The sequence below is a fragment of the Elaeis guineensis genome, chromosome 9, assembly GCF_000442705.2.
Source record: "Elaeis guineensis isolate ETL-2024a chromosome 9, EG11, whole genome shotgun sequence".
Lineage (NCBI taxonomy): Eukaryota > Viridiplantae > Streptophyta > Magnoliopsida > Arecales > Arecaceae > Elaeis > Elaeis guineensis.
In genome coordinates, this window is record NC_026001.2 from 54,544,589 (window position 1) to 54,571,750 (window position 27,162).

A 27,162-nucleotide genomic window follows, 5' to 3' on the forward strand; every position below is an offset into this window, starting at 1 on the left:
TGTCACTGCCTCTGCTTTCATCCTGGGCTTTGAGGACTGCAAAGCCCGTTTGTGGAAGATGATGCCTCAGTTGGACCTTCGCTATCTTCAACTAGGGAACAATGATGAGGAGCTGTTCACTTCCTTCTCTGATGAGGAATAATTCTTCATCTTTGTACTTGCCTTCCCCCGCTTCTCTCTCTCTTTTCTCTTTTTTTTTTTATTGTAAAAACTGCTTATCAATGAAAAGGCAAGTTTATTTTTATTGCATATTCTGTGCGTGCTTTTTTCATGTTGGGATTCATATTCCTGTCGATCAAAGGTCATCTGACGTAGGGCCAGCTAGGGACCGAATAATAGGTTTTCCACCTATAATCATGCGAAGGCTTTTTTCCGTCGTAGGGTCGATTAGGAGTCGGGCCACTGAGGGCTATCCCCAAAATGAGGAGAGGCCGTTTATCGTTTCTATGTCGACTGATCGAGGGTCAGACCAACCAAACAGGATCGTGGGTGGCTGGCCATTCGAGGTACAGCCTTCGAGCGTATGGTTCGATGTGACTCAACGAGGATGAGTGGAGGGTCTCTTAGTTGTTTTGCCGCTTGGTCGGTACTCGGGCCCTAGGCTGTCAGCTTTGTTAACTCACAAGTGAGTGGGATCCTTACTCGACAGGAGGATAAGGATCCGAAAATGAGGTTGGGCTCAAAAATGGTCTGAAAAAGTAAGTTCACGAGTCAACCAAAAGCCGGCCGTTGAAGTCTTGACCGTCAAGCATTTATTAGCTAAAAAAGCCGATCGTTGAAGTCTCGACGTCGAGCACTTATCAGTCGAGAGAGTAAGTGATGAGAAGTCGGGAGCGATGGGGAGCTTATCAAGCTAGCCCCTAGCCTCTTCACATTGTTATTCCGAATAGGGTTTTCCTGACACCTATCCCCCTACTCCTAAGTCCAAGCTTCGATCGGGTGAAGGGAGTAGTCGGGCACTGACTAAGAATGCAGAGAGGCAGCTCATTCACGGTGCATGCGTGTGTGCGATTTTTGGGGCGGCCTCCACTTTTATGCCCATATTAAATGCAGATTTTTACTGTAGTTTGGCAGAGAAAGCGAAGCGACGCAACCTCTCCTTTCATGCTCGAATTAAATGCGCATCAGGCAGGGGCGATGCCTGTGGCCAATCTCCGATCGACATTTAACGGGGGCAATTAAGGTGAGCTCCTCTTCTTATAAGGGAGACTCCTTCCCCCTCTGCTTTCCAACTTTTCTTACTCTACCGCCAATCCATCCCCTCTATTTTGGACGGAATCCCGGCATCTACTTGCCATGGCATGGTGAAATGGTTTCTTTGCGTGCGTCGGAGCCCATGTTTTTATCGGGACTGCTGGTGGTCGCTTGAGAGTGGAGTCTTTTGCAGGCTCTGGATTGGCGTGGGAGGTATTAGAAATGGCCATCCCGCTTGAAAGGAGTGCAGATCCGTGGCCTTGAAAGATTTCCTCAGTGCCAAGCTCAGAGTGGGCTTGGCTTCTGTCACAATCTCGGGTGGGGTCGTTGCGGAGCATGTGGTTCCAAGAAGGATGGCCATCGGATCGCATGGCTGCTCCTGAGGGGGCTTGCAGTTGCCGTTACTTGGGGGCTCCCTCTACAAGACCCTTAATGGCTAGCTGAAGCGATCCGGATGTGGCTTTTATTCGCCGCTGCTGGCGCCCTACCTTCCTTTTGATCGGGCTGGAGCCCTACTTTTGGGGTGGCACGAGGATAGCGGATGTCTTCGACCGTTGGGCGTGAAAGCGCCTCTTTCTCACCCTTGGCCATCCGTTGGATGATCGGCCTGCCCCTCGCGCTCCTCCCGCGATGGAGGCGGAGGTGAGCATGGGGATCCCATCCGAGAGGTGATGGAGGATTCGCTTCGGGATTCGGCACTGTGGTTTCTTCCAAGACGAAAGCTCCAGATGCTGAAGCCAAGTTGGGGAAAGAGCCTTCTACCCCAGATCTGGCGATCGGCGGGTCGTAGCATAGAGAACTTCAAGCCTGAATCCAGAGTAAGCGCTCCGACTAACGCAGAAACATCGGCGTTCGTGTGGGGGAGATTTTTCTTGGAGTAGGTATAGTGCCCGTGTTGGACTTTATTGTATATTTTTGTCTTGCTATCGTTTGTGTAACACTTGATATGCTGTTTTTGTAGAAACTTCATCTTCAAGTGAAAAATGAGTTTTCCTCTGTTTTATGTGTGCCTTGGTATTCTCAGTCGATTAAAGATTGTCGCCTTGAGTAGGGCCCATAGAAGGTTTAGTCGGGTCGGGCGTAGGCCATCTTTGCTAAAGGCCGATTAAAGGCCGTTTCATTCTAAGACTGATTAATGGTCAGGCCGTCCAAAGGCCGTGTTGTCTAGAAGCCGATCAAAGGCTCCTACATTGGGCCGATCAAAGATCAGGCCGATCAAAGGCCGTATTGTCTAAAAGCCGATCAAAGGCTCCTTCTACGTTGGGCCGATCAAAGGCCGTGTTGTCTAAAAGCCGATCAAAGACTCCTTTTATATTAGGCCGATCAAAGGTCAGGCTGATCAAAGGTCGTGTTATCTAAAAGCCGATCAAAGACTCCTTTTACATTGGGCCGATCAAAGGTCGTGTTGTCTAAAAGTTGAGGGTCCTATAGGTTAGCCCTTCGGAGGCTCTTTTAGGTTCCTCTCTGCTTTCCGCGTGATTAAGGTCTTCAGGGACGCTGACTCATTGAAGAGCAGAATTCGGCCGTCGGGGGTCCTACAAGTTAGCCTCCGCTTCTTAGTCGGCGAGGTTTTTAATAATTGGGGTGGTCAGAGGCTGCGAGTTGACAAGCAGACAAGAAAGCAACTTGAGAAAAGAAATTTTTTATTGAAAGAGACGGCATAGTACATTACTGGTGATATATTCGGAGGTTTTTCGAGTTCCATGGTCGGAGAAGTAGGGCTCCGTCCAACTGTTTTAGGCGATCAGTTCTTGGCTTGATAATTTCATCCACGTGGTAGGGACCTTCTCAATTTGGTGCTAGCTTGCCTCGTTTGCCCGATTGAGAAACTTCTACTCTGTATAGAACTAGGTCGCCGACCCTGAAATACTTTTCTCTGATTTTGGAGTTATAGTATCGGGCCATCCGATGTTGATAGGCTACCATTCTGATGCGAGCTCTTTCTCGGGCCTCCTCCAGCAAATCCAGATCTGCGCGGAGCTTTTCTGCATTAATCTGTTCATTATAATTCTCGACTCGCGCTGATGGGATTCCGATTTCAACAGGGATTACTGCTTCAATTCTGAAGGAGAGGCTAAAGGGGGTTTCCTCGTCGGTAGCCTCAGCATTGTCTGATATGTCCACAGCATATGGTAAAGCTCATCGGCCCATGCTCCCTTTGCTCTGCCCAATCTCCATTTCAGACCTTGCAGGATGGTTCTGTTGGTTACATCTGCTTTCCCATTGGTTTGAGGATGAGCCACGGAGGTGAAATGATGCGAGATTCCATGCTCCTCATAAAGCTGTTCTAGCTTAGACCCAGTGAATTGACGCCCGTTATCGGTTATTAACACTCGAAGAAGTCTAAATCGGCATATTTTGCACTTCCAGACAAAGTCTATCACCTTTGCTTCAGTGATGCAGGCCAACGGCTATACCTCCATCCATTTGGTGTAGTCTACAGCAACAAGCAAAAACTTTCGCTGACTTGATGCCGGAGGAAAAGGGCTGAGGATGTCCATCCCCCACTGTGCGAATGGCTAGGGCGAGCACATTGGGGTGATTGGCGCGGCAGGTAGATGTATGTTTGAGTACTACTAACATTGATCGCATTGCACGATCAGGTTCTGGGCATCTTGCTGCATGGTTGGCCAATAATAGCTTTGTCGGAGGAGCTTGTAAGCCAACATCCTCTTTCCGATGTGGCTTCCACATGCGCCTTCATTACTTCCCTCAGTGCGTACTCGGCTTCAGTGGGCCGCAGATATTTGAGGAGCGGTAGAGAGAATGATCTTTTGTAGAGTTTTCCCTCGTGAAGAAGATATCGGGGCGATTGGTATTTTATTTTTTGAGCTTTTTTTTGATCGGCCGGCAAAATCCCGTCTCTAAGATAGTCGATGAGGGGGTCCATCCAACAAGGCTCTTCATCCACCTGCATTATCGCCACCAACTCCTCTGTGCATAGCTTGCTCAGCAACTCAAAGAAGGTCCTTCGTGGCCGCTCAGATGGCATAGACGTCGCCAACTTAGACAACAGGTCTGCATGAGAGTTCTCCGATGTGTGTATTTGTTGAATTTCAAAACTTACAAACTGAGACACTAGATCTTTGATCTTTTGAAGGTACTTCATCATATTCTCTCCACAGGCTTCATAATAACCTTGGATGTGGCCGACAATCCGCTGGGAGGCACTGTGGGCCTTCAGATCTCGTATCCCCAGCTCTTTGGCGATTCTGAGGTCGACAGCTAAAGCTTCATATTTTACCTTATTGTTCGTTGCCGGAAATCCGAAACGGAGGGCGTATTCGGCGACGGTCCCATCTGGGCCCGAGAGGATCAATCCTGCCTTTGATCCTGTGGTGTTGGATGATCCATCCACAAGTAGCTGCTAAACATCTGAACCGACCTCGGGTGGATCTCTGCAAGTCTGTTTCTGGGATTGTCTTTCTTGAGTTCCTCTGGCTCATTCAGGATGGTACATTCTGTCATGAAGTTGGCCAAAATCTGAGCCTTGATCTATGGCCGCGGTTAACACTGGATATCGAATTCGGAGAGCTCTATCGCCCATTTTGCATTCGTCCTGACGTATCCAGCCGATGGAAAATACTTCTTAAAGGTTGGTCTGTCAGGAGAATGATCGAGTGAGCTTTAAAGTATGGGCGGAGCTTCCGGACAGCAATGAGGAGGGCGTAGGCCAACTTTTCGAGCTTTGAATATTGAGTCTCCGCGTCCCTCAAAGTCCGACTGATATAGTATATCAACTTCTGGACCCATCTTGTTCTTGGATCAGTACTGCACTTATCGCTGTGGGAGAGATAGTAAGTATAAAAATAGTACTTCGTCTGGATCAGGCTTACCAAGTAATGGGGCGGAATTGAGATAGCTCTTCAAGTCAGCGAAGGCTTTCTGGCATTCGTTCGTCCATTGGAAGTTCTTTGGTTGCCTCAGAGTATGAAAAAAGGGCAAGCAATGTTCAGCAGACTTTAAAATGAATCGGTTTAAGGCAGCGATCCTTTCTGTGAGATGCCGTACCTCCTTGATCGTCCTTGGAGGGGCCATTTCTTGGATGGCCCTGATTTTTTCTAGATTGGCTTCGATTCTTCGGTTGGAAATCATGAAGTCGAAGAATTTGGCGGAGGTTATTCTGAAGGCGCACTTCGTCAGGTTCAGCTTCATTCGATACTTTCGAAGGATGGCAAAAGCTTCCTTGAGGTCTTCGATGTTGGTCCTTGTGGACTTACTTTTGACAAGTATATCATCCACATTCACCTTCATGTTTCGTCCGATTTGGTCTTTAAAGATCCTATTCACGAGGTGCTGGGAGGTTGCACCCGTATTTTTCAGACCAAAGGGCATAACCCTACAACATAAAAGACTTTTGTTAGTGATAAAAGCTGTTTTCTCCTTGTCCTCAGGTACCATCAGGATTTGATTGTAATCGAAGAATAGGGATGGCAAAATCGATCCGACCCGATGGGTATGCACCCTATCCAAATCCGATCAAACTCGAAAAATAGGATTTGATCGGGTTTGGGTAAAACCCGAAAACTATAGCATGGGTATGGGTAGGGTATAAATAGTGCTGTTTTCTACCCAAATTTGAATCCGAACCCGAACCCGATCCGAACCTATGGATATGGGTAATACCCGAACTCATATCTGAACCCATATCCGAATATATATATTTATAATTTTATTTTGGTAATTCTATTTCGGTTGATAATATGCATAAAATTATTTTGGTTGTTTATATGTGCTACGTTAAATTATAATTTTATTTCTATATTTGATTTCTATGAATTCGGACTGATAAATTATGTTCTATGTTGAATTGATAATTCTGTTTTAGTTGATAATATGCATAAATTTATTTTGGTTGTTTATTTTTTTGGATATGAGATGGATATAGGGTGGGTATGGGTTGGATATGAAAAATGGATTATCCGTGGGTATCTCCGAATCCATTGGGTATGGAGATGGGTATCTCTTTTCTTATCCGATCGGGTATCGGATAGGGTTTGGGTATAGGGTATTAAGTTTGGATTTGGGGATGGGTAGTACATTATCCAACCCAAATCCTATCCATTGCCATCCCTATCGGAGAAGGCATTGATATATCTCACGATGTTGTCGTTAGGATGTCGTGATTATCAAATTAATTTAGACTTTTAAAAAAATTAAAAATACATAGAAAATAGCGAGTCGGGTTGAATCCGCAGAGAAGACAATGCTTCGATTTGATAACTTTGATTTTTGTAAAAAGAAAAAGAAAGATTTTGAAAACGAAATTATAAACATAAGACAGGAATTAAACGGTGCAGAAAAATAAACTCGGTATTAAGATCTACTATTTAGATCCTACCTTCTACTTGCAATAAAAATAAATAAAAAAAATTTAAAGTGCATAAAAATAAGTTGGTACTAAGATCTACTAACTAGATCTTAGCATCTACTTGCAATAAAAATAAAGAGTAGAAATTTAAAAGTGTAATAAAATAAATTTTGCATTAATTAAAATTAAAGTTCAATTATAAAGAATTTGAAAAGAACAATAAAATAAAATAAAATTGTAACAAAGATCTGAAGTTGATCTGCGCAGTCTCGTTGGGAAGATGGTTGATGATCTCTCCTTTTTTCATACTCCGTGGAGCGAACTGGCTTCTCTTCTTCTCTTTGGATCCTTACACCTCTCCTAATTTTTTTTCTATTTTTCTCTTATTTTTTTTACTGTTTTTCTCTTTTTTTTTTTTTCTACTGTTCTCGGACTCTCCTTTTATAGATGGATTTTTTTTTTGAATTTTGGTGGAAAATGGAGTCCCAAATCATATCAACATCGTGTCCAACCCGTGTCCGTGCGTTCTGGCCATTGGATCTCGCATCAACGCTCCAGATCTGCCCAAAAATCACCGCATCAGGCCTTTTATCAGTTGGATTCAATGCTGGCTGTATGATCGAGTTTGAGATTTGATTTGGACTGTTGGATGGCGTTCAAAAATTCTTTTATTTAAGTTCTGCCAATTAGAAACAACCATAGTTGTTGGATTGCCCTTGAAAATCTCTGCCAGTCGTTGGATCGTGCACTGGAAGTGGGCCACCATCGCTAGATATGGGATAGCGCATTTTGGACCGTCCAATCGGGTGTTCAATGCATTCTCAGCCATTCGATAGCGCATAAGAGCCTTCCGCCCTTTGTAAATCGCGACAAAGACCGCGATAATTTTTTATGGACCGCGTGGCTGACTCTGTGGACCGAGCAGTCAGTCCACCGAACATTGGGCTCCAATTTGGGTTTAATTGTGTTGGGTTTGAGTTGGTTTGAATTGATGTTGAGCCCAATTTGAGCCCATTTTCAGCTTGCCTTTGGGTCTTGATTCTGAATCCATTTTAACTCCGATTTGCTTCAAGTTTTTTTCATTTTAATCTACAAATCGGGCTCTCTTTATTGGTGATCATATTTTATGCAAAAGATAAATAAAAGCATCAATGCTTAAGAAATAAATATAAATTATTATATAAATTAATGCTTTTATTGATATATTTTCAGTAGTTATCACTCTCCTCAACTTGAACTTTGCTCGTCCTCGAGTAAAGAAACGATTTAGAGTTAAGTACCTTTTAACTTAAAGTTTCGAATTTTATCAGATAATTTGTAAAAGAGCCGTTGATGTTCAGTAGAGCGTGAGTGATATATGTTATTGAAGTATTAGTACTCATCAATGTGGAAGTTGTTTTTGAATTTTTTCTAAATTACTCATATTTTTATCTCCAAATCATCTATCTTTCATATGGACGAGTGTGTTGTTACTTTCGTCTTTTTTTTTTTAACGTTGTACTGCTATTGAGTGTGTTAACCCCTTAAGCTTTCTGTTTGACCAATGTAGTGAGTTTTCAGTCAATGACTTCTGAACTAGATGGCTTTAAGGCATTAGGTATAAAATATCCCTCAGATTTATTTGTTCGAATCAAACAGGCTACGAGTTAAAACTAGCTTTACAATAAAGCTTCTTTGTCTTTCATATCTTTTGATGCGAAACTTAATACTTGTTTAGGCAAAAAGATCCGATTACTCAACATGAAATTTTTGGAAACTTTCTTTCTTTCTTTTTTTTTTTTTATGAAGAAACATATAGTTATTCTACACAAATCTATAGGAAATAAACTCTTCTTTGATGCTGGTAGGAAAATTTAGAAATGCTCAAGGAAAAATGTTTAAGTTCTAAACCCAACTCTTTATTGGGTTTTCTTAATACTTGATCCCTTAATATCTTATAAATTCTCTGATGTTGCCCAGCTATGCAACCCAAGAGGGGGGGTGAATTGGGTTTCTAAAAATTTTAAGCCCAACAGATTACTTATGATGAACAAGACAAAGATTTTAATTCAATATTAAATACCTAAAACAGGAATGCAAGGATATAATAAAGAAATAAAGTGAAGCGATAAAGCACACCACAAACACAAGGATTTATAGTGGTTCGGTGCCAACCCTGCACCTACATCCACTCCCCAAGCTCCTACTTGGGAATTTCAATCCACTATGCTTGTATTCAACCTGAATACAAAACGTCGGAAACTCCGACACTAGCTATCCCAAGCTAGATCACTTGTTTCCCGGGTACAAGTAAACCCAAAACACTCCGATTTCAGGTTCGGATCAACCTTTCCTTGTTTTGGAAATCCTCCAAAAACAAGAACAAAAAAACTCACAAAGAGTTAGAAAATTTTGAGCACAGATTAATACAATAACAGCTCCTTTAAATGAGCGAATATAACAATAAAAACTTTACTCAAATGAAGAACTCCTTTTCGGATTTTCTCAAAGTGGATGAACGCTTGAACGAATGCTTGAGAAGAGGTTGATTGTTGATTGAAGATCTCTTGAAAGCTTTGGAAGATCTCTAGATCAAGGTTGAACAATAGGCTTGAAAGATCCTCTCTTTGAAAGCTCTTGAATCTCTTTCACAATCTCTCGTGTGGATTTTGGATCCTCTTTTCTTTTTTCTCTCAAATTATCTCGTGAATCCTCTCAATGAATTTTATCTCTCTTTTGAACTGCCGATTGATCTTCTTGTTTTCTCTCCAATTTGATCTGCTATTTAATCTGCAATTTCTTTCACCATTTAAAGCATTTTATGACATTAAAAGCAACAGAAAACAATTTAGGCAGATAAAGAGCCGTTAGAGCAATTTTAAGAAGCATAAAAGGCAATTAAAACGGGCAAAAAAATAGCCGTTGCTGATATTTTTCGTCGCAGGGGTCGACTCATGAGTCGACTCATGCTACAGGAGTCGACTCATGAGTCGACTTCTGTTGCACAGACCAGACAGTCTTGATTTCTGGATTTTTCGGCTCAAATCAGCAGAGGTCGATCGACTCATGCCTTGTGGGTCGACTCATGAGTCGACTCACAGGTCGTGCCAAGTCAAAAATCCAGCGTGCCATGGGAATTTTTTGCGTGCCAATCAGCTCATAGTGCCATGAGTTGACTCATGACTCGACTCATGCACTTCAAACCTTCATAACTTCAAAAATATAAGTCCAAAAACAATGAAATTTTCACCAATAGTTTACAAATCATTTGTTCTACCAAGTGATACTATCAAATCAGGATTTTAGTGAAATTACGATTTTGCCCTTGAAGAGCATAAGGACTTTTTCAATTTAAAATTGTTTGTATCTCTTCAATCTGCTTTGTAATCATCAAAATCAATCTAGGAGCAACAATCTCCCCCTTTTTGATGATGACAAAACATTTGAACAAAAGCATTTATGTGAATCAATAATTTCAAAAGAATGCATTATACATTTATATGCTTGAAAAGAGTAAGATTCTTTTGGCATGATCATATACAAAAATAGTTTGTCCATCTTCTTAAAGATTTGAAGATATGCTCATTGGAATATGTGATTTTGGTGTTAGAGCAGAAAACTTGTTTTTTTTTTTTTTTTTGTTATCAGATTGAGCTCTAATTTGAAAAATTCCATTTTCATTTGATTTTAGATTTAGCATCAGAGCAAAAAAAAATACTTATGTGCTTAAAAAATTATGTGTGCCAAAGTATGTTTAAAAGTTGATTTTGAGCTTAAGTGTATTAACTCATTTTGAGCTTAAGATATATCAGAGCAAGAGAAAAGAAATAAATTTTGCAATGTATCAGAGCAAGAACAATAATTTTTACAATGTTATCCGAAAAGATTTTACAATGTATCAGAGTAAATGTTATAATATATCAGAGAAAATTTCACACTGTATCAGAGCAAATATCAGAGAAACTTTCACACTGTATCAGATTAAATTTTATCATGTATCAGAGCAAGTTAAAAGAAATTTTAGGGTGTATCAGAGTAAATCAAATTTCTTAAGATGTATCAAGGTAAATTTCAAAAGATATATCTGAGCAAGTTTGAATTTTGAAATATATCAGAGCATATAAAAAATTACTTATTTGCATTGTACTTATGATTTTGCTTTTTGTTTAAATTCTGTCTGATATCAATTTTCTCAAATTTTTTTTTGTTTAATTTCTCAAAATACCATTTTTGTTTAATTTCTCAAATTTTGTTTAATTTCTCAATTTTTGTTTAATTTCTCCAAATATTTAATTTCTCCAATTTTTGTTTAATATCTCCAATTTTGTTTTTGTTTTGTTTAATTTCTCCCCCTTTTTGACATCATCAAATATGGTTAACTCTTCTTTTTCTGAAACATTCTTTAATTTCTCCCCTTTTAGAGTTTATCACAGAAGTTTGCTCCCCCTTAATATAGTAATTATCAACAGCAAACAACAACAAAGAGAAGACAATTTTTCAACAAGAAGAATATATATAACCATAATATGATCAACATCATTACAAAAGGTAGAAATATAAGTGAAAAATGATTCCATTAAAAACATAATTATTTCAATACATAGTTTAAAAATAAAATTCAACTAGCTAATTGTCAATACATGGCCTCAAGGTATAGATCCTAGAACAAAATACTAACACCTAGGATCTAGTAAAGATCAAGATAAGTCAATGATCGGAGTCATCAGATATAGGGTGAGGAGATGATGGATCAGAAGTGCGTCCTCTACCCCGTCTGCCTCTGCCACGTGCAGGAGAACGAGATGAACTGGGTGGCTGAGAACGCTGAGATGCTAAGGACTGAACAGAAAGGGTGAGTCTGATAGAATCAAGTACGTTCAGTGCTCTTGAAACAGATTGAAGTAGAGCAGTGAACTGAGTGGTAGCATGCTCACTCGATCCTCGGATTTCTTTCCTCAGCAATTCATACCCACCTTCTAGTGCTCCTCTGAGCCTACCAGCCTCTGCAGTGAGGTCTGTGACCTCAATGATTGACTCCTGTGGTTTGGGATGGGCCAAAGCAAGGACTTGCCCCTGCAAGTCAAGAACTCTGCCAGTCAGTCTCCAGACTGTGTCCTCAAGCTGCTGTATCCTGATGGACTGATCTGAAATCATCTGAAATACAGTGGAGATGTGGGGAGTAATGGTCTGATCAGAAGAGGTAGCTCCAGGTGCAAAAGAAGTACTACTCCACTGGCTAGACAGCAAAGAAGCCACACGCTGTGAAATATGCTCGATCTGATCGTCAGCCAGTCTGAACTCTGAATGAGGTGCTCTGCTCTCTGGCTGATACACTGGTGTGGGCATCCTAGTAAATTCTGAAGGGCCAGCCTCAGTATCAGGAATGAACTGGATATGTGGTGATGCTGCCCTGAAGTCATGGACAGGAGATGATGGATCTTCTTCTTCTACTCTGCCTTCAGTTCTGACTTCAGCTCTATCTTCAGTTCTCTCTTCAGTTCTTTCTTCAGTTCTTTCCTCAACTCTCTCCTCAGATCCCTTGATCCAACCACCATCAGTCTTTGTAAATCTCATTCGGTGCAGGCTGTGTTGGTTGAAAGTGTCCACATGAGAGAGCTTAGTAGCAGCCTCCCCCTCACAGCTAACTCCAAACCTCCTGAATACTCTAGTAAGGGCCATACCATAAGGCAAGTGTGCCTTGGATCTATTCAAAGTTTCTCTCATGGCCTCTATCATAAGTGCAGAGAGGTTCAGGGGGGTCTGAGTGATGACATGAAACATGACACATACATCTCTGCTGGAAAGTAAGTCATGTCTACCACTCCTAGGAAAGAAGAGCTTTGATACTATCTGATGCAGGACCCTCATCTCAATGGACAAAATCTTTGCTTCCAATTTGTTTAAACTTCCTGAATAGTTTTCTCCTAGAATAATTCTGATCCTCTCTTCTTTAATTGGGAGTTCCATATATGAATATCCTTCACTAGGCAACTGAAGTATTTCTCCCAATATCCTAGAATCCAAGCAGATATCAATTCCCTTTACAGTTGAAGTCACTGACCCACTTCCATAAAGTAGGTTTTGGTAGAATTCTCTAACAAGGTCAACATAGGTGACTTCCTTAAGAGAGCAATAGAGTTCCCATCCTTGGTTTTTAATTTTGGTAGCAAAAGTAAATCCTTCTTCCTCAAAGAACCGAAAATCTATATTTTTCCCGGTTTCTACTTTTCTATCGGAAAGAGGATTCTTACTAGGGCTTAGGAGGGATTGAGAGGGACCTTGAGTAGGTACAGAAACTGGAGTGGGAGCAGTTGAAGATTGAGCGGCTTGCCTTTTCTTTCTGACAATTTCTTCAGGCTCACGGAATGATTTTCTTCTTTGGGGAAGTTTCATCTTCGGAGCCATATCCACTATAATAGCAGACAAGGAGACTTGAATTGAGTGGAGGAGAGATCACAAGAGAGTAAAGAAGGATTTTGGTGGAGAAAAGAAATGGATTTTGGAAGATCGGTAAAGTGCTAGGACACGTTCCAACCGCGCCAAGCAATGCGAGAAAGCACAGAAAATCCTTTTCAAGGAGGCGATTTTTGGTGGAGAGGAGGAGGGAGAATTGCCTCGAAATTAATCCTTGGATTTGGAGCAAGAAGAGTTGGAGAAGACGGCTTTTGGAAGAAAAACGATGGGAAGATGAGTCGTCTCACGAACAGGGTTTCAGTATAAAAACAATGAACCCATTGAAAGTTAGTGGGATTTACAAGTTTGCCATTGAGTCGACTCATGGGGGTCGACTCATGAAGTTCAGAAAATCAGGAAAAATGTGAATAAATTCCAGAAAAATTTGAAATTTTGGGTGAAGGAATTTTGCTCCATGATAAGTTTTTAGAATGATAAATTTGAGCTTTTGGGACCAGGATAGATGTTGAAAATTGAGCTCTAATCAATTCTTTGGAGATTGAGAAATTTTAGGCAAATGGATCTAGAATTCCTAGATTTCTTCTAATTTCACAGAATCTATCCTCACTAAGGGCCTTTGTAAAGATATCAGCTAATTGATTTTCAGTGCAAACATATTCAAGAATTACATTTTTGTTTTGAACATGTTCTCTTATAAAATGATGTCTTATTTCAATATGTTTGGATCTTGAGTGTTGAATTGGATTTTTAGATAGATTTATGGCACTTGTGTTATCACATCTTATTGGTGTTTCATTAAGTTTGATTCCAAAATCTTCGAGTTGTTGCTTAATCCATAAGATTTGAGCACAACAACTTCCGGCTGCAATGTATTCGGCCTCAGCCGTAGACAGTGCTACCGAATTTTGTTTCTTGCTAAACCATGAGATTAGGTTAACTCCAAGAAATTGGCAAGTTCCACTTGTGCTTTTTCTATCTAATTTGCATCCAGTAAAATCAGCATCTGAATATCCTAATAAATTAATTTGTGAGTCCTTAGAGTACCATAACCCTATAGTTTGTGTACCATTTAAGTATCTAAGGATTCTTTTAACAGCATTCAAATGAGATTCTTTAGGATTAGATTGATATCTAGCACATAAGCAAACACTAAACATGATATCAGGCCTACTTGCAGTTAAATATAATAATGAGCCAATCATATCTCTATAGTATTTTAAGTCTACGCTTTACCTTCATCATCCTTGTCAAGCTTACATGAGGGACTCATTGGTGTGCCAATTGGTTTGCAGTTCTCCATTCCAAATCTTTTGAGTAGTTCCTTGGTGTACTTGCTTTGGGTGATGGAGATTCCCTCTTTTGATTGTTTGATTTGGAGTCCGAGGAAGAAGGTGAGTTCTCCCATCATGCTCATCTCGAACTCTCCCTGCATAAGCTTAGCAAAGTCTTGACAAAGGGATTCATTAGTAGACCCAAAAATTATGTCATCAACATAAATTTGTATAATTAGCATATCATTTTGATTTCTTTTAATAAATAGGGTTGTATCTACATTACCTCTTGAAAAACCATTATTCATTAGAAATTTGCTTAGCCTTTCATACCATGCTCTAGGTGCTTATTTTAATCCATATAAAGCTTTATTTAATCTAAAGACATGATTAGGAAAAGCATGATTTTCAAATCCGGGTGGTTGTTCTACATATACTTCTTCAGAAATATATCCATTTAAAAATGCACTTTTAACGTCCATTTGAAATAATTTGAATTTCATAAAGCAAGCATATGCAAGTAGAAGTCTAATAGCTTCTAATCTAGCAACAGGTGCAAAGGTTTCATCAAAATCAATTCTTTCTTCTTGATTATATCCCTTAGCAACCAGTCTTGCTTTATTTCTAATTACATTTCCATGCTCATCTAATTTGTTTCTAAAGACCCATTTTGTGCCAATTATTGAATAATCTTTAGGTCTTGATACTAAGGTCCAAACATTATTTCTTTCAAATTGATTAAGTTCCTCTTGCATAGCATTAATCCAATTATGATCATTTTCAGCTTCTTCAAAAGTTTTAGGTTCAAGATGAGATACAAAAGCACAATGATTAACTATATCTCTAAGTGAAGAACGGGTTTTTACCCCATGCATAGGGTCACCAATAATTAACTCCTTAGGGTGGTTGTGAACATACCTCCATTCCTTGGGTAGGTCATTTGTACCTTGAGGTTGTTTTTGAATTTCTTCACCTCTTTCATTTTGTTCGTCTTCTTGATCCTTGTCTTTTGGAGTTGCTGAATCTTTCAGAGTGATCTCCTTCATACCTTCTATTAGTGGATCTGCATCATCAACACCCTCATTCTTCCTTGAAGGAAGATCGTTAGATTCATCAAAAACAACATGTATGGACTCCTCAACTACTAAAGTTCTTTTGTTGAAAACTCTAAATGCTTTACTAGTAGAGGAGTAACCTAGAAAGATTGCTTCATCTGATTTTGCATCAAATTTACTAAGTTTTTCTTTGCCATTATTTAATACAAAACATCGGCAACCAAAAACATGAAAATATGCAATATTTGGTTTTCTTCCTTTTCAAAGTTCATAGGGGATTTTCTTTAAAAATTGTCTAATTAAAGCACGATTTAAAATGTAACATGCTGTGTTAATTGCTTCCGCCCAAAAATATCTTGGAAGGTTGCTTTCACACAACATGGTACGGGCCATTTCTTCTAAGGTTCTGTTTTTCCTTTCAACTACCTCATTTTGTTGGGGTGTCCTAGGAGCAGAGAAGTTATGGCCAATTCCATTTTCATCACAAAAATTTTCAAAATCTTGATTTTCAAATTCAGTTCCATGATCACTTCTAATATTTTGAATTGAAAAACCTTTTTCATTAGAGACTTTTCGATGAAATTTAGTGAAAATATGAAAAGTTTCATTTTTGTGAGCCAAAAAGAAAACCCAAGTAAAACGAGAATAATCATCTATAATTACAAAGCCATATCGTTTTCCTCCTAGACTGGTGGTTCTTGTTGGTCCAAATAAGTCCATATGTAAGAGCTCTAATGGTCTAGAAGTTGAGACAGTGTTTTTGGATTTAAATGATACTCTAGTTTGTTTACCTAATTGGCATGCATCACAAATTCTATCTTTTTCAAAATTCAGTTTTGGCAAACCGAGAACTAAATCCTTTTTAATTAATTTTGAAAGAGAATGCATGCTAATATGTGCAAGTCTACGATGCCACAGCCAACTAGTCTCATTGATTTTAGCATTCAAGGATACTAGGCATTGCATGTCTAATTTGGCTAAGTCATTCAAATCTATCATATAAACATTGCCATGCCTATGTCCTATAAATTTAATGCCATCGTTAATAGGACTAGTCACAATGCAAACAGATGATTCAAAAACTACTTTATACCCTTTATCACAGAATTGACTAATGCTAAGTAAGTTATGCTTTAAACCTTTAACTAGTAAAACATTCTCAATGTATTTGGAGGGAGTGATACCAATGTTACCTATCCCGATGATCTTTCCTTTGCCATTATCTCCAAAGTGACCATCCCTCCATCCTTAGCATCAAGCGTGATGAATTGTGATTCATCACAGTCATGTGTCTCGAGCATCCGCTGTCAAGATACCATTTCCTGTTTCCTTCTTGGGATGCTAGACACACCTGCAAGCAAAGGTCAAGTCTTTGGCTTAGGTACCCAAGCTTTCTTGGGTCCTTTTGGGTTAGTCAGAATGGTTCCTTTTGGAACCCATATTTTCTTTATAGTTGTATTTGTAGATTTAAGGCATGTGTATGATTTATATCCTATTCTACCACATTTGAAACAAGTAATATTTGTAGACTTGTTACTTGAATAATTTACATAAATATCCTTCAGAAACTTTTGTTTCTTCAAGGTTTATAGCCAAGTCCAGTCTTATCATATATAGCTTTCTGATTTTCAAGGATCATATTTAGTTTGTTTGAACTTAAGGTGAACTTATCTACTATAGATTTCAGCTTGTTAATTTCATCCTTTAAGTTTTGATTTTCTTGACTCAAGGTGAATTTTTCAATTGAAAGAATTTCAGCTTGTTTCACTAAGGACTGATTTTTCAATTTCAGTTCTTTGTTTTTCTTCCCTAGTTTCTTTAATTCATCAATTGAATCATAGAATGCTTCATGCAATTCTTCAAATGTGAATTCACTAGTAGATTCAGAAGTTACCTCATTTTCATGTGCCATCAGGCACAGATTGACTTGTTCTGTTGAGGTTTCCTCGTCGGAGCTTGAGTCATCACTCGCACTCCAAGTCGCCATCATTGTCTTCTTTTTGAACTTTTTGGGACCTTTCTTCAGTTGTGGACATTCGGATCTGAAATGTCCCGGCTTCTTGCACTCGTAGTATGTAAGGGGTTGATCTTTCTCTTTTTCTTTGCTTTGTTCCCCTTTTGTGAATTTCTTTCTCATCCCCTATTTCCTTTTTCTTAGAAACTTCTTAAATTTTCGGGTGATGAGTGCCATCTCTTCATCCTGTTCTTCATCTTCAGAGTCATCCGTTTCATAATCAGGCGAAGTTGTGGATTTGAGGGCAATGGTTCTTTTCTTTTTGACTTCATCTTCTTGATGTTGCTTCATGCTAAGTTCATGAGTCATCAAGGATCCAAGAAGCTCTTCTAGAGGTAGAGTGTTCAAGTCCTTTGCTTCTTGGATGGCAGTCACCTTGGCTTCCCAAGTTCTTGACAGTGACCTGAGAATCTTCCTTACAAGTTCACTGTTAGTATAAGATTTGCCAAGACTCTTTAAACCATTGATTATATCAGTAAAACGAGTAAACATAGCAGTTATGGACTCATCATGCTCTATTTTGAACAATTCATATTTATGTACAAGCATGTTTATTTTAGACTCTTTTACTTGATTTGTTCCCTCATGGGTTACTTCTAACCTATCCCATATTTCTTTAGCAGATGCACAAGTAGAAATGCGATTGAATTCACTAGCATCTAGTGCACAATAAAGAACATTCATCGCTTTGGCATTTAATTGTGCCAATTTCTTGTCAACCTCATCCCATTCTTTCTCGGATTTGGTTGACTCCTCACCATCTATAATCTTGGTGGGTGTGTGAGGACCATTTACTATGATACTCCACATATCATAGTCGAGTGCTTGTATGAAAATCTTCATCCGAGCTTTCAATAGGTGTAATTAGACCCATTGAAAAGTGGAGGTCGGTTTGTAGATTGCCCCTCGGCTAGAGAAGTACCGACATGGGTTGCCATAGATCTTTGGCTCTTTGATTGTTAGATCAAAGAAGGGCTAGAGCACCGGCTCTGATACCACTTGTTGCCCAGCTATGCAACCCAAGAGGGGGGGTGAATTGGGTTTCTAAAAATTTTAAGCCCAACAGATTACTTATGATGAACAAGACAAAGATTTTAATTCAATATTAAATACCTAAAATAGGAATGCAAGGATATAATAAAGAAATAAAGTGAAGCGATAAAGCACACCACAAACACAAGGATTTATAGTGGTTCGGTGCCAACCCTGCACCTACATCCACTCCCCAAGCTCCTACTTGGGAATTTCAATCCACTATGCTTGTATTCAACCTGAATACAAAACGTCGGAAACTCCGACACTAGCTATCCCAAGCTAGATCACTTGTTTTCCGGGTACAAGTAAATCCAAAACACTCCGATTTCAGGTTCGGATCAACCTTTCCTTGTTTTGAAAATCCTCCAAAAACAAGAACAAAAAAACTCACAAAGAGTTAGAAAATTTTGAGCACAGATTAATACAATAACAGCTCCTTTAAATGAGCGAATATAACAATAAAAACTTTACTCAAATGAAGAACCTCTTTTCGGATTTTCTCAAAGTGGATGAACGCTTGAACGAATGCTTGAGAAGAGGTTGATTGTTGATTGAAGATCTCTTGAAAGCTTTGGAAGATCTCTAGATCAAGGTTGAACAATAGGCTTGAAAGATCCTCTCTTTGAAAGCTCTTGAATCTCTTTCACAATCTCTCGTGTGGATTTTGGATCCTCTTTTCTTTTTTCTCTCAAATTATCTCGTGGATCCTCTCAATGAATTTTATCTCTCTTTTGAACTGCCGATTGATCTTCTTGTTTTCTCTCCAATTTGATCTGCTATTTAATCTGCAATTTCTTTCACCATTTAAAGCATTTTATGACATTAAAAGCAAGAGAAAACAATTTAGGCAGATAAAGAGCCGTTAGAGCAATTTTAGGAAGCATAAAAGGCAATTAAAACGGGCAAAAAAATAGCCGTTGCTGACATTTTCCGTCGCAGGGGTCGACTCATGAGTCGACTCATGCTACAGGAGTCGACTCATGAGTCGACTTCTGTTGCACAGACCAGACAGTCTTGATTTCTGGATTTTTCGGCTCAAATCAGCAGAGGTCGACTCATGAGTCGACTCATGTGGGTCGACTCATGAGTCGACTCACAGGTCGTGCCAAGTCAAAAATCCAGCGTGCCATGGGAATTTTTTGCGTGCCAATCAGCTCATAGTGCCATGAGTTGACTCATGACTCGACTCATGCACTTCAAACCTTCATAACTTCAAAAATATAAGTCCAAAAACAATGAAATTTTCACCAATAGTTTACAAATCATTTGTTCTACCAAGTGATACTATCAAATCAGGATTTTAGTGAAATTATGATTTTGCCCTTGAAGAGCATAAGGACTTTTTCAATTTAAAATTGTTTGTATCCCTTCAATCTGCTTTGTAATCATCAAAATCAATCTAGGAGCAACATCTGATCTGTGCATCAATTTACTTTAAAAAAAAAATTGCTTGGTTTAACTCGATTCTTAAGCATAATCAGGTACTTAAATGCTAAATACGAACTTACTCATTGACTTAAAAAATTTTTATTATTCTCCCCCAACTTAATCGACATTATCCTCAATGGAGTAGGAAAATAAAATGGTGCAAACAAAATGGAAGAAGAGGAGAGATGTCGCCTGACTCAGATGTATACTTAGTTTTTTCTGACCTTTATGATTCCACTCGAAGTCTTTTCAAAATTGATTCCTCTCCCAATTTAATCCTAAATTTTAAAAAATAAGCTAAAAATTAAAAAAATTCAAATATAAAAGCTGGGTTGCCTCCCAACAAGTGCTAAGTTTAAAGTCTTCAACTAGACTATATCGATTCTCTCATTTATTCTGTGTCGAATATTGGATTGACAAATTCTAATGATTTTGGATTGCCAATCATAGGAAGATGGCCTATGATCCCTTTATTGATAAATTTCAGTATTTTATTACCAATCTACAGAAAATAGTTTACGACCTCATTCTTAGTCTGTTTCATCCTTCTCATTTTAAGAAGATAATTTATGAACCCATTCACAGACTTTTATTTGTTGAGAATTTTTTCTATTTGTTCTTTTAAAATGCTCATGAATTGAGTTTTTGGATGAGTTGAGTTTGATGCAATGAGTATCGGAAGGATGTCACTTGATTCTAAACATATGTATTTAGGTGTGATCAAGGACGATTTCAATTCTGAAGGAGGTGATGATTCTAGAGAGGAAGAATCGGCTTCTAGGGTTGAAGGGAATGGGACTCAGTTCATATGTCTCGGATAATTTATCCACTCTCTTCTTCTTTTTATCTTTTTCACTTGGATTGGAACCAGCATCAGTATCAGTTTCGGACTCAGATTCTATTGGGTTAGTCTCAGTATTAACCTCTTCTTCTAAATTCTCATTTTAGCTAGCATCAGTACTAGCCTCTCTCATCAGGTCTTGATATGGGTCTGTAAAAATCCTATCACTTCTAAGCTCAAAAATTACTTTGGTATTCTCAAATTGAGGATTTTTAGGTGGGACATTAGATTGATGACTAGGTTCAAGAGGTTGGTTCACATTAGGTGGGTTGTTCATAAGTTTTGATATCGGTTGGTTCGACAATTGAGCTGGTTCTCTTCTCATGATGGCCTCAGCTAACTGTCCTATTTGAGCTTCTAACCAGACGATTGATTGCTGTTGGATCATAATCAATTGTTGAAGTTGAGTAATCCTATCGTCGGTTAGATTGGTCTGTTGAGGAGGTGGGTATGATGGGTGATTGTAATAGTGGCTGGATAGGCTGACTAGGCTAACCTCTATTATAGGCATAATTTTGATATTGGGGTTTATTTTGAAAGTCATGTATAGATGGCATTTGGATCTGAGCCCATCTGTTGAGGTCTCTAAGAAAAATTAAGATGGTTCCTCTAATTTTGGTTATATGTGTTTGCGAATGGATCATTGACAGTCTTGGAGTAACCTTGGGTAGTTTGAACTTGTTCTTGGATGAAAGGTAAAAATTGTGCAGTCGTGGGATATTCACTTACATGATGGGCTAGGCTAGCACAGATAGAACAAATCTTCTGATAATTATGAGGTGGTGTGTTTTGTACAGGAAATTATTGACCTAGGGCTAGGACTTGATCTAACTTTTGGACAAAAATATCGACTTTATTTATCAGGTTCAAGTCCGTCTTAGAACTAGAGTCTGAATGTTTGATCTCAAAGATTTCTGTCCGCTTTTGATGAGGGATCGACCTTTCATAGAAAGATAATGAAGCATGGTTGATCGAATTTTCACTTAAGATTTCAAACAAGTTATAGGCTTCATCCTCACTCTTGCTCATGAATGCACCTTTATAAGATGCATCAACCATCTGTCTATATTGGTCTCCTAAATCCTTATAGAAAGCTTGAACAATTTGCCACTTAGGTAGACCATGGTGTGGGCATTTTCTAAGAAGTTCCTTAAGTCTCTCCCATGATTCATGAATTTGTTCCTCTGAAAACTGAGTAAATCCAGTGATGGCTCATCTCATGGTGTTGGTTCGACCTATGGGATAGTTTCTTAAAAAATTTGTACTGCAATTCAGCCCAAGTTCAGATCGGTCTCGCTATTGTGCCAAGTCAGTACTTAGTTTTGTCCTTAAGTAAGAAGGGGAATAGGGTTAGTCTAATGCATCGTCAGAAAAATCTTGGATCTTCATCGGGGAACAGATTTTTAAGAACTCATCTAAATGCTTGTAAGGATTTTCATTGGTGTTCCCATGGAAAGATGGGAGCATTTGGATTGTGGTTGACTTGATCTCATAATAGCTTGCAGGAATATCAGGTAAGTGGATATAAGTTGATGGGTTATAGATGGAAGGAATAAAGTATCTTTCATCTGTCAGGTGGTTCAGCCATTTAATTGTCGGGTTTAACATGGATCAGCCGTTCAATTTCAGGATTAGGTTCAACTAGATCAGAAAGAGATCTCCTACCATGCATGTACTAGTGCAAATCCTAATGTATGTGGTTCAGATTTTTTTTTTAATTTTTTAATTTAAGGAAAAGGGAGAGGAAGAAAAGAGTAGAGGAAGAAAGAGAGTTCTAAAGGTGAGAATCCTAAAAGAGTCCTAGATCTAGAAATGATAGATGAGAAGAATTAGTTGCGATTAGATATTAATTACAATCAAGTTAGCAAGCAATTAAACCTAGGACACCTAGGGTTACGTAGATCTAATAATTCGATGTAGTGTGAGTCAGCCTAAATGTGAGGTGAGTCTATTCTCACTTCCTTCAACTAGCCAGGTAAGAGGTGGGGTCGTGGGAGGCTCCCGTTGCTTTCCTTAGACACCAATAAGTTGGTCAGATAAGCAGACGGTTTTAATTAAGTAACCATGAGTTCACTTAGACTTAGCTTTTGTAATCTCTTGTCTTAGACATCAGTTTCAGGGGTAAGTCTAAACTTACTTTGTACTTGATTTCATCACAATACTCGAACTGAACTCAATTATTCCTAGGGGTCAACGTTTACTTAGTTTTAATTAGACTTGGGTTAATGATGGATGTTGGTTGATTATTTTTGGACTAAGAAAGGATGATGAAATTTCCTCTTTATCTGGTTAATGGGTGTTGTCCTTAAATAGATTTGAGATGAATATACACAACTAATTTCAAACAAGGGGTTCTATGCAACTAAATTAGATGCATAAAACTAATTAACTTGAGAGGCTTATCTTGTCTCCAGCAATCATCAAAAAAATAAATCTAAATCATGCATGCTCTAAGCAATTAGGGTTTTTACTCTTGTCATAAAGTTTTTATTAGGTTCAAGTGGGTTATTTTTAAATTAATTTGAAAAGAAAGTAAATAATACTAAAAAGAAAAGAAGTTTAGGGTTAGGATTGATCTCACCAAACAAAATTGGAAACTTTCTATCTCTTTTTTGATTTTTTCTATTTTTTCTGCAAAAAAATAAAAAAAGTTAGTAAGCTATAGTTACAAAAAAATCAAAGAAATCAAATGTTAAAATTGGTGCCTTCTCCGGCAACGCACCAAAATTGATATATCTCGCGATATTGTCGTGAGGATACGATGATTATCCAATTAATTCTGACTTTTAAAAAAATTAAAAATATGTAGAAAGTAGAGAGTCATGTCGAACCCATAGGGAAGGCAGTGTTTCGATTTGATAACTTTGATTTTTGTAAAAAGAAAAGAAAGATTTTGAAAATAGAATTGTAAACAGAAGACAGAAATTAAACGGTGCGGAAAAATAAATTCGGTACTAAGATCTACTATTTAGATTCTAGCTTATACTTGCAGATCGCATCGATTCGTCGGTTCAGATCTCGAAAAAGTGGCTCGACGTCGGGGTCTCGAGCAGTATAGGCTCCCGACTGCTGGGGGGATCGTCGATTGGGGGTAGAGCCGTGCTTCGATCGGGGACTTGGAGATCGCCGCCGCTTGAATTCTAGGCTTTTGGGGCGGCTTTGGTGGGTCTGCCTCCTCCCAAGATCGTGAGTGACCAGCGGCTAGTCAGGTAATGGTGTCGCCGCCTACAGAGCCGGGTCTGGTTGCGGAGCTACCGATGGTGGAATCGAAGCGGCTTGATGGGGCGGAGGCACCACCGGTAGGGGTGCAGGCGCGGCTTGGATCGATTGGACAGCAGCCATCAGGGTCTGAACCTGCTGGAAAAGTAGGTGGAATTGCTCTGCAGTCACCATTGTCGGTTGTGGAGGTGGGAGGTCTGCATTCACCGACGGGTCGTGTGATTAACCTAGCTTTCCTTAGGCTGTATCGTGGCATTGGTGCGATGGGATAATGCTTCTGGATGTCATGGTCGCTCTGCCTCGATCCGCGATCCTCTGAGTTGGGCCAGAGCTCCTTCCTCTAGTGTCAATTTGTTGGTGCGAGATTTTGACCGACGTCGGAGGAGCTGGAGTGGACGGTTGAGATCTTTCTCTTGGGGGTGAGATCTGTAAGAAAAGTCTTGACTGGAGGTGGTTTCGGCATGGATCCTCTGATGCTCAAGTCAGTATTTCATTCAACAGAGGGAGGAGCATGAGAGGCAGAGTAATGGCGTACCTTGGGGTCTCCTTTTTCACATCTTCTTATAGATGGAGTCCGGAGGTTGTTAGGCCTGTGCCTGTAGATTGTCAGGATAGGTTGCCTGCCGTCCGTCGACTAATCAGGTTGTTAGTCGTGGGTGTCAGCCATGCCATGTGGCCGTATTTTGGAAGCTTGTCAAAGTATCTTGTCCGCCACATTCTGAAAGTTTGTTTGGATACCGTCTGATTGCCCAGATGATCCGATTAATCGGGGGACTCGAGTCGGCTAGGTTGATTTAATGCGTTGTCAGCGATCCCTGGGCCTTGGAGGGGAATCATTAACAGCCATCGATTGGTGAAGGGGTGACGGTGGCTATTGAGAGAGCCACTGGCAAGTCGATGAATAGGACCAAGGAGGGGTCGGATGTTACGACCAGCTCTCTGGGGGGAGGGCCCTCGGTTGAGAGCTAGGTCGATCATTGGGGATGAGGCTCCCTCGTTGTCAATGCGTATTTGGTCGGAGGCCTCCGGTTGTGAATAGACGCCTAGTCAGCTTGCACCGCTCGCAAATGGCCTTGGGTTGGCCCTAGCGAGTGGGCCATCGAGGGGCCGTTGATATCTCCGAGCAAGAGTTGTCAAATCATGCCGATAGGCTCTCGGCGCTGGTTTACGCTCGGGCAACGAGCCGGAAATTAGTTATAGCCCAATATATTTGGAGGTCGATGATGAGTTGGCCACGGCCTTTACACTCCTAAGCGTTGGGCCTAGGTAATTTGGGCCTTGGGCTCTTTATGTTTTCAACCTGGACTAATTCTCCCCCAACACCAATCATGGTAGGTACATGTGAAAACAAATTTAAACTTCATTTGCACCCACAATAAAATCTAGAGGTAAGCTTTGTTTATTTAATTTTCCTGACAATCCCTTCATTTTTCATGACACTCTCCCTAAAAACAATATCGACTAAAACTCAACATAAATGGTGTTGTTTAGTCAATACATTTCCAATTTATGATACCCCAAGTTCTTTCTTCTTTTATTCTAGAACTGTTTTGGTTGGAGTTGAGGTTAATGCAGGAAGAAACATAAGCATACGGAGAATCAAAATCAAGTCTCATCTTGTAACTATTATATGGGGTTTCCATGAAAGAAGAAGATATCACTAAGATGCAGTTGCAAATGTGAGCCACTCTGGGCATAGTCGATACCCCACCATTGCAAAATCTTGCAATTGTCCTTGCTTCATATGTTGCATTAGATGGTGAAGATTATGAACATTTACAGAAGTGCTATCTTGCAGAGAGAGAGACCAATCGACGGTCCAAACTAACCATGACAGTGTAAAAGCATATCCTAGCCTCTCTTACTTACAAACATGTGATAGTGATGTTATGTTTTAGAGAGGTACAAATGCTGCTCCACTAATGCTTAAATTAGCTACTTTGACTGTTCAAGTTTGTCTTGAAAAAATTGCTCCGCCAAATGCTTGAAGTCACTAGCTTACAAGCATATGAATGTGATACTTAAAGTGGCAGTCTAGCAATGTGTCCCAAGTTGAAATAATAAGGAATGCTGAGGATTCTTCATTACGGTTGCAAATTATGTTTGTGAAAATGGTTGAGTGACTAACTTGGTTGAGTCATTGTCAAAGCTTCCTGAGTCAAAAGTTTCATGCAACTGAGCTAACTTTTGAAAGGAGATGACTTAGCTGAGTTTGACAGAGTCCATGATGACTTGTTGAATAAATCAAGATTAGGAGTCATTAAAGCAATCATGTATGCTTTTTACTAAGCTTATATGCTTATAATTCATGCATGAATTATTTTAATTTCTTGTTAATGGAAGAACTACATAGTTTATATTATCATAACATTTATAAATTGGTGAATAATATACTGTCCTATTGTCAAAAAGCTCATGCGTAATAAGTTGGGCTGTAAAAAAAAAATGCATAACAAGTCATTTTTGTTAAATCAGATTTGGTATACATTATGGAGCATTTCTTACCGGCTTCTGGCTATAATTGACACCCCGTGTACAACCAATATTTTACTTTCCTAATTCTTGTGATTTTTAATATAATTGAGACATAAGACAAGGTGATCTGATTATTACCTGTTAAATTAGTCAAATAATTCTTAGGTGATTAAAGGGAGTGGATAACAGTTTGACCTTGTCATTTTTCATTGAAACCACAAGATCTACCAATTTAAGTAGTTGATTTTCCATGTAGGACTTAAGGATGTCCTGTGCCTTCTTGAATTTTTACTTTATTAGTTACTTGACAGTGCATATTTATTTCAAAATACAGTCTTGACAGGCTAAGTTGACTACCCTAAGTCACATAATTGGGAGTTGGCTACTTAAAATGGATCACAAATTTTCCAAATTTTTTGCAGATTTAGTGGTGAGACTGGTCAAATCTTTTTAGGAATGTTAAATATAGTCTGGTGTTTATGAATGTTAAATATAAGGATGAGGGTCAATAAGCTGAACTTTGTTGGCCCATCCCACATACTCCCTATCATCACCACCCCAATGAATAATGGCAAGTTATTTTTTATGCCTCCATATGATTTTATCTTGCATCAAGTCCAATATCTTTGAAATTTTGGATGGAGAAAAGGGTTCCATTAGGATTTATCCAAATGCCTTTTGAAGTTCAAAAAGAAAAACTGGTAAATTCTCAATCTTCATGCCATGCTTTACGGGGAGGGTCTTATGTCAGCCTTGGAAACCTCTTTTTCCTAGCTTCCTTTTTCCTTCAAATAAATTATTTTTATCTTAATTTGATTAGTTTCTTTCGAGTGGCATATATTGTTGATTTTTATGTATTTGTTGGTGTTCTCCTTTTGCACTCCCTACCTTTTTGTTAAAATGGCCAATTGCAGCATTTGCATGAG

General features: G+C 39.2%; 1 protein-coding gene and 1 non-coding gene across 3 annotated transcripts in view; both read left to right on the top strand.

Moving 5' to 3' along the window:
* LOC105034678 (ATPase GET3A) overlaps positions 1–27,162 on the top strand; it is a 63,969-nt gene that overhangs the window by 13,377 nt on the left and 23,430 nt on the right. The window lies entirely within an intron of this gene.
* Positions 21,660–21,768, top strand: LOC114913109 (small nucleolar RNA R71). Its single transcript, XR_003799152.1, has one exon. It is a non-coding gene; the product is annotated as a small nucleolar RNA R71 (small nucleolar RNA).